Source organism: Girardinichthys multiradiatus, chromosome 5 (assembly GCF_021462225.1).
Source record: "Girardinichthys multiradiatus isolate DD_20200921_A chromosome 5, DD_fGirMul_XY1, whole genome shotgun sequence".
Classification (NCBI taxonomy): Eukaryota; Metazoa; Chordata; class Actinopteri; order Cyprinodontiformes; family Goodeidae; genus Girardinichthys; species Girardinichthys multiradiatus.
The window spans coordinates 22,889,787-22,898,554 of NC_061798.1; the positions used below are offsets into that span (position 1 = coordinate 22,889,787).

The 8,768-nt window shown below is 38.6% G+C and overlaps 1 pseudogene; it reads left to right on the forward strand.

Annotated features, from left to right (window-relative positions):
• The first annotated feature begins 1,307 nt into the window (after window positions 1–1,307).
• Window positions 1,308–7,326, forward strand: LOC124867920 (annotated as a pseudogene).
• The last annotated feature ends 1,442 nt before the right edge of the window (window positions 7,327–8,768 follow it).

Sequence of the window (8,768 nt, forward strand, 5' to 3'; positions counted from 1 at the left end):
TCCACATCCATCACTGTGTGCTTTGGCTCATCCACCAAACAGGACAGGTCCAGACTGCAACAAAAAATTAGGTCTGCAGAGAACATCATCAAAGGAACAAACAAAGGAGATGATTGTAGATTTTAAGAGAAACAGGAATAAGTCAAAAACTATTTCCATCATGAGAGAAGAAGTGGAGGTGGTGGAGGAGTATAAATACCTCGGTGTTCACCTGGACAACAGACTGGAGTGGAGATGCAACTGTGAAGCCATCTACAAGAAGGGACAGAGCAGACTGTACTTCTTGAGGAAACTTAGGTCCTTTGGTGTTTGCAGCAAGATGCTGCATATCTTCTATAAGTCTGTTGTGGAAAGTGTGATCTCTTCTACCATCATCTCCTGGGGAAGCAGCATCAGAACCAGGGACTTAAAAAAGCTCAACAAGCTGATAAAGAAGGCTGGCTCTGTTCTGGGGACTCCTCTAGAACCTCTGGAAATAATTTTGCTGAGAAGGATTCTTCATAAAATGAAGAACATTATGGAGAACCCCGAGCATCCTCTTCATGAGACTGTCCTACAACAACAGTGTCTTCAGTCAGAGGCTTCTTCAGATCTACTGTAAGACGGACGCTACAGGAGATCCTTCCTGACCACAGCTATCAGCTTCTATAACGACTCTTTGAAGAAACCTTCATAATATGAGCTACAACAACATTTAATTTCCCTTTGGGATTAATAAAGTATTTTTAAATTGAATTGAATCAAGGGTAACCTTCCCTCCATCCAGGACATCTAGGGTCAGGAAAAGGTAGCTAACATCTCTGCAGACCCCACACATCTTGGCCACAAGCTATTTTGACTTTTACCTTGAGGTCAGCGCTACAGAGCTCTATTCTCAAAATCCAGCTGCCTCCAGGTTGTCTCTCTGCTTATTTGCACCACCACAACATGCCTCTTTTTTCTTTTCTTTATAATATAAAAAATGGCTGCACATACACCCATATACTGTTTATGTCCTCTAAAGTGGATATATTTATGCGTAATGTCTGTACTCTGTGAGTGCTTGAAACTGAAGTCAAATTCCTTGTGCACACAGTCTTGGTCAATAAAGCTGATTCTGATTGATGATAGTTGATTGTTGCCTGGAGGGTATTGATTAGGTTTTGTTTTTACATAGAATGTCAGGTTTGTTACAATAGCTTTAATCCCCTTACAAAGAAAAAATGCTTTTAGGTTGTCTGTTATTAAAATGTGATTCTTTTAAACATATGATGTAAAAAATAACTTTTAGACGGCGCGCATGTTGGATCATGCCGTACTGTCTCAATAGAAGAGCCTGACCGATGGACTCTCCACCCTCTGGGTCCACTCATCACCATGCTGTCAAATCAAACACCGACGTGGGAGCAAGACAGCCCACTTCTCCTCCTCTCTCACCCACGCTGCTGTCTAGCTCCGTGGAGGGTGCCTGAGGCCGCTTTTGGTCAAAACGCTCAAATAAAGAGAAGCTTTGCCCCAGATTCAGAGTCACAGAGTTTGGATCCGTGTGGGGGGCCAGGTTCATGGAGTCTTCTCTTGAGTTCTCCAGCTCTCTGGGCAGCGTGTCCTCCCTGCTCAGCCGCTGTCGGACCTTCAAGGTGCTGGTGATTGGAGACTCCGGGGTGGGGAAGACCTGCCTGACGCACCGACTCTCCGCCGTGGAGTTCCCCCGCAGGACGGAGGCTACGATCGGCGTGGACTTCCGTGAGAGAGCGCTGGATATTGATGGAGAGAAAATAAAAGTAAGAAAGGATCGCTTTAAATGAAAAGCACTCAAACATGGGAGGGGGATGTGTGCCAAATAACATTTTTACGCGCAGCAGAGATCGTCGATAAGCTTAAACATGGTGGCGTTGTTTTGGTATTTTCTGCCTCTTTGTTGCTTGTTCTCGGCTGAGTAACAGAAATTCTCAGGATGGCAGGAAAAATTAGCTCTCTGTGTCTGCAGCTTGTAAATCACTGCGAGGAGAAGTAATTTCAGTGGCTGCTGTGTGCGAGAGCTTCACCAATGCATCTAATTCCAGTCAGACCTTTTCCTTATGGTGCATTTTTGTGATCTTCGGGTCGATGCTCCCTGCAGACATGACGATGAGCTCTGAGTTTTCTGAAAAAACATGTGGGTGTCGGTTGGTTGCTGCGTTTCCTGACTGTTTTGAAATGGCCACATGAGAGAGGAAGTTTATTTTTTCTGGCCAGTGGAAGAAACTTGGTCCTCCACTGGTCTCTGATGTGAAAAATGTTTTGTGTTGACAGCACCTCTCTGCCTTAAACCCTAGAAGATGTTATGGGAAGCTTTATGTGTAACCTTCATTGAATTATACAGATCCAGAAGAAGGCTTTCCGAACTTTTGTATGTATTTTAAATTTTGAGTTTACAATTTCCGATATTTTAATTTTAATTGGATCTTTTTTCCTTTTAAAAAACCATAAACTTAAATGCATTTTATTGGGATTTTATGTGATAGACCAACACTAACAAGTGTGCAATTGGGAAGTGGAAGGAAATTGATACATGTTTTTCACATCTAAAAAAGAATATATATATTTATATATATATGAAAAATGTACGGTGTATGATACACTGTAGAACCACCATTCACTGCAGTTACAGCTGCAAGTCTTTTAGGATATATCTCTGCTTTGTACCTCATAAGACTCATATTTGTGTCCAGCCTTCTTTGTCTTGATCCAATCAGATTTTTTTCAATCTTAGTGCATCAGTTTCATTGTTTTCTTTTTCCATTTGGCCACAAACTGCATCGTTTTTTCTTCTTTTCCCATAAATATGCAATGTTTCTTTCAAGTAGATCTATTCATATCATTCTAAGAATTTGATTTAATTTTACATTTTCTTTTTTGGAAGATCATTGTGGTCTTGTGGCTCCAGACAAATTATGTTTTGTAGGAATGAGGGTCCAAATGGCTCTTTGGATTGTAAAGGTTGTTGACCCCTGATCCAAACCATTGTAGTATGGCTCAGGCTAATTGTTTCGCTTTTGTCTGCTGGAAGGTGAACCACTGCTTCAATCATAATTCCATCCATCTTCCCATCCATTCAAGACCAAGAAAAACAAATCGCATCCCTGCAACATAATGACACCATGTTTCATTGTAGGTATTGTGTATTCAGGGTGAATTGAAGCTTTTCTTCATGCATAGTATTCTGCATTCAGGCCACAAAAGTTCAAGTTTGGTACCATCTGACCAGAGCGCCTTCTTCCACGTGTATGTCCCCTGCATGGCTCATGGCAACAGAACTTGTTACAGCCTTTCTTTCAGCAATTACTGTCTTTTTCTTAATCATCCATTAAGGGGCAGATTCGTACAATCTACAACTAAGTTATCCTGTCAACAGACTTTCCCACCTGAGCTGTGGTTCTCTGCAGCTCCTTCGGAGTTGCGATCTTCAAAACTTGGGATTTTGTTTTCAAAACCAAACTCTGGTTTAAACTTATTCAAACCTTTGTCTCTACCTGTCTGCTGTGTGTAAGCATGTAAAGTATTTAATCACATGAAGGGACTTTATGCTTTCTTATCACATGGTATCAATGTTGGGGGAAGTACATTTGATAAAATGATCTGCATCAGTCTAATGTCTGGAAATTGAAAAAGTAAAGGACAAATCTCAAACTCTTTCAAAATGAGTAAAAACCAGACAGTTGTCTAGTTGATCTGGAACATTTTTGTCAGGAAGAATGAAAGGAACCTTTAGAGGAAATGTTAGGTAAGGTGGTGACATCATTACAAAGAAAAGTCAAGGTTGCCAAACGTCAGATCAAAGGTCAGAATACTGGAGTGGATCAGTCATTTACATTACATCCAAATCTCTTTATCTGTCCCATTCTGCTGGTGTCTTTGAACTGTTAGTAAATGCCACACAATGAGACCAATGCAATGCTGCAGTCTGCCCAAAGTCCAGACTGGCTAAAGTGGACATTTCATCTCGACTGCAAATGAAGTGAAATTAAGCTCATTTTAGAGTCAGCTGAGCACATCTAAGGTCTGTCTGCCCAAAGCTAATCAAGCTCTACTCCATAACCTGCCTACAGCAGGTCAGAAACAATCTGGAGGCTCGGTGAAAACCAAACACCACAGAATTTAAGTTGAAAATAAACAAAGGCTTGTCTAAGTCTGCACCTCATTCAATGTTGATTTGGACGTTTAGCATCATGTTTAAACAACAAGAGATGAGCTCATGCTTTCCAAGTCTGGCTCGTCCTTTAGCCTATTAATTCTAGTACAACTCGTCTGATTTCCTGGTGTGAAAGAGACCTGTCCAGTTGTTTATCCTGCTGTTGAGTCACCTTTAAGGCTCCAAAATCAAGTACTGAGAAAAACATCCTGTTTCAAAACATTGATCTGCAGAGAAGTGGGCTTGGATAACGTTCTCCAGGCCAAACTCAAAGTCTTTTGCTCCCAATCAGCAATGTCTCACAGTGTTTCTTTGCTTCTGCCTGCTTTGAGTTATTTCAACACATGATTCCCTTTCCTCTGTTTGCTTTCATTTATTTCCTCTTTTTTTTTTTTTTTTGGTTGCTGGCAAATAACTTTGAGAGAAGTTCGCATCTCAGTCTCGTATTCTCTGTTTTGTTTCCCATTTTCCATCCTGATGATCAGCTCCAGCTGTGGGACACTGCAGGTCAGGAGCGCTTCCGGAAGTCCTTGGTGCAGCACTATTATCGGAACGTCCACGCGGTTCTTTTTGTTTACGACGTCACCTGTCCGGCCAGTTTTAATGGGCTGACCGCCTGGGTGGAGGAGTGCCGGCAGAACTCTCTGGGTCATGAAATACCCAGGTAAGTCTAAATAAAAGCACAAAAATGTAATGCAAGACAGAAACAGTTTCATGATTGCAATACAAATAGATAAAAAGATGAAAAAATTGTTTTTATAGTCATTTGAACGAATATGAATGTTTCTTTAAGATTAGATGCAGGAGTTGGTTGTATAATTTTGGTGCACGATTACAAAGACTTTTCTTTTTGCATCAGCATAAAAGTTAGGATAACAAAGCCCAAACAATGAGTAGATTGATTTAATTTAGTGTACCAGCACTGACATAGTGCACAAACAGTGAACTTAAAACCTTAAATTCACTCACAGCCCAGTGAACGAACAATGCAGTGGTCAGTTTCCACTATCAAGGTACCAAAGTTTTAAAAAGCTTCACTTTCAAACCTATAGTCATATGTCATATATCATAAAGAATAATGCAGTGTTGACCACCCGCCGCATATAGCTGCACACTGCCAGTCAACAGGCTGATGAAAGGCGGTTGCATTTTTTTCCCCACGCTTTTAAAAAAAAAACATTCAGTTTTTTCAAAGTATTCAAGGTTGTCACAAAACAGGGACAGCCAAGTAATGTTGTAGATAGAACAAACATTCTGACTGTAATAATCAATATATTATTTTATCAACCACATAATAGAAACATTTTCCAATAAAAAATAGAAACAAATTATATTATACATTTTTATTTTTTTGTATTAACACCATGAAATTATGTTGGTTTTTTTTTTTTTATGTTTTTTTTTTTTTTTTTTCTTTTCAGTTATTAAGTGATAAACAGAATTTGATCTTGTATAAACTCCCTGGCTAAAAAGTCTATATTTTTACTACATAATTTACACATTAAGTGTAATTTGGTATTAGATTACACACCCTGATTTTAATTGTTATTACAAACTTCCATGTAAATGAATGAAAACATGATGGCCGCTTCAACATCATATTCCTTCTCTGAACAGCTTTCAACTCTGAAACAGAAATTAGTTTTAAAGCTATCTACTGCTGATAAGATATTCACTCTTCATAACCTTGCAGAAGAAAGGTGGAACTATCTCTTGAACAAATCTGCACTGGAAGTGTTTCTTCTAAATAAGCTTTTATAGAATTTTCATATGTCAGTTCTCTCTGTTTCTATTTTGGTTGTGCGTTTTCTGCAGGTAAGTAGCTTTCTGCTAATACTGACATTTTTACAGGAAAACAACAAAAACAATCTCTTATAGTCTAATTGGGACATTCCGGCAGTGATTTTGGAGAGTATGATTAGTTAAGACAGGTTAATCTTAGTATCATCTGTATACATATGTAAGATGTGATGTTTTGTCAAACAAAACCAGAAGGGAGATTGCAAAGTGAAAAATACTATTTGTCCCAAGTACAAAACCCTGTTAAACTCCACATGAGGTGTCTAACAATGCAACAACTCATAGGAGACATATTTCCATGTCATTTGTCACCTTTCTCCTTGTTTCACCTTAGGTTCCTCATTGGGAATAAGAGCGACCTCCGTGATGCCAGCCGAACTGGCTGCCAGGTGAGCCAGGAGCTGGCAATGAACTTGGCCAAGGCTCATGGTATGGTTTTCTTTGAAACGTCTGCCAAGAACCTGCCAAAGAAACACATAAATGGACGACGGGGTGAAAGAGAGGATCTGCTTCAGCAGAGTAAAGTGGAGGACATTGTCACTGCTGTTGGCACAACTCTGAAGAGACATAAAACTTCTTTAACTGCTTATTCACCAGCATACAGTGGGTCTTTTAAAATTTACAAGAAAAAACAAGAAAAAGAGCTGTGGAGTTGCTGCTGAGAACCACTGATGCTCTTTTGGTTGATTTTCCAAGTAGAAAAATGTGACTGTCACTTTTTAGTTTGTGAGCATGAGAACGCAAGATTTCAGCTTCTGATTAATTTTGACCAATGCCAGACTTTTTAAAAACTAGCATTAATTGTCATACTTGATGCCTTTTTTGAAAAGTTTCTGTATATTTGTGATTTTCTTGTTTACAATTGTTCCATAATAAAAGACTGTTAATACAAACATGCTAGCGATCATGGAGTACAGTGAGGTGTTTATTCTCAGCCTGTGTGGTCTCACTGGGAATTTGTGTTGTTTGGGACTGTTTTCCCACTCAGACTTTGCAGTTAGATCCTCTGCAGTAGGACCTGTCTTCAGTTGTGTTAACGGCTCCACATAAAACGGATACTGTAAATGGAGAGTTATTCATTAAGCAGTTTTAGTCGGGATCCACCAGTTTTTCCTTGACTTCAACCTCAATCACTGAAAGATGACTGAAACCCCTCGTTTTTCCCAGTCTACAAAACCTTCAACAAACAGTTTTATATTAGTTTAGCAGGAATCGGTTAGAAACAGATTATTTGATGCATAAATGTGATTGTATTTAATCCCTTCTTTTTTTGTTCAAAACTACTACCTTATATCTAGAAACCTGCAGCACATTCATTTCTTTCAAAGTGTTTATTGCATGTGATTGTTGAATTAAAATAAAGCTTTCACAAATGACTTTGTATGATAATATTTGGTTAATTGTTCTATGTTTTGTTTTTCATTATTTTACTCAATGTTTTGTCAGAAAATCAGTATAGGAATGTTTGGACCAGGATGAAATCCATAAAGAAGAACCGGCACATAAAAGCCCGATTGGTGCATCCTGGTTCCTCGAATGTTCAACATGCTCACCAAGGGGAGCAATTTAAGATTGTAGGCAGGTCAGGCTGTGATCTGATGCAGATTTTCAGATTTCTGTTTGACATGCGTGACTAGGAGCCATTCTTATGTCCTAACATAGCTCCGTGCTTTGCTTCTATTATTAGATGAAAGTTAAATAAATACCATCTGTGCACTAAAAGCAACACAACCACACAAACCTTGGACGTAGAGAAATTTTCCTTTGCTCTCTGGTAAAACTAAATATTTTCTTTTTTCTGTTTTGTTAAATGAGCACAAAGCACTCTGCTTCCTTTAAATATGAAAGATAAACGTCAGCCTTTTTGCTTTTTGTAAACATCTACAACTTTGTTTTTTTGAAGACCCAAAGGTTGTACATTTCTTAGATGGACAAATTGCAGCTAAAAGAGTGAATTACAGAGTGGTCGGCTAATTGACAGAAGTAAAACTTAACAACTGTATAATGAAGCTGGGGCTTTAACAATATATCAACCATAATAAAATCACACTTCTATAATTTATCATTATAGCTTCAAATCACAACAAATACCTCATGTCTCAAGTAGAGAAGTTTGATAAAAGTCCAAATAAATATGCTTACATTTAAATAATATTTAAACCAATTAGTTAACTCCTGTTTAATATTATGTGAGGATAAAACACCAGTTTGGTAAAAAGAAAAGAAGATAAAAGGCACCATTAGAACCACTGGTGTTACTTGGGCTGCCTTAGGTGGTCCCCAGAAGAAATGCTGGTATGCTTTACCTTATGTGTAAGGTAAATTTGAGTTTCCAGCAATACAAAGGTGCTAACTACTTAAAATGACTTCAAACATATGGATAAAAAATGAAGCAAAATGGGTCACAGCAGAGCATGCGGCCCATGTATGGAAAGGCTTCAGTTCTCGACGCTGCTGTCTCCTGGTTTGAGTCCCTGCTGGCGACCTGTGCTTCATGTCTTCAGATAAATAAACTGCATTCTTCAATCAATCAAGAAATGCTGAACATTTTTGTTGTGTTGATTTGTTTTTATCATGCAACACAAACAGTCACAGTCCTGTTGCTATACTGTTTAAAAATACGTGTTAAGATGGTTGTTTTTGCTCTGTCCCGATGTAATACTTGGTCTAAAACGTTTAAGAACCACTGCTTTGAGGTAATCAATGATTTTGTTTAGTTCTTTGTTTTGATTCAATATGACATCCTGAGTCTGCATGTGTGTCCACTAGACTGAAACCTATTCACTCTTGATAAAAAAAAAAAAAAAAAAACACATCA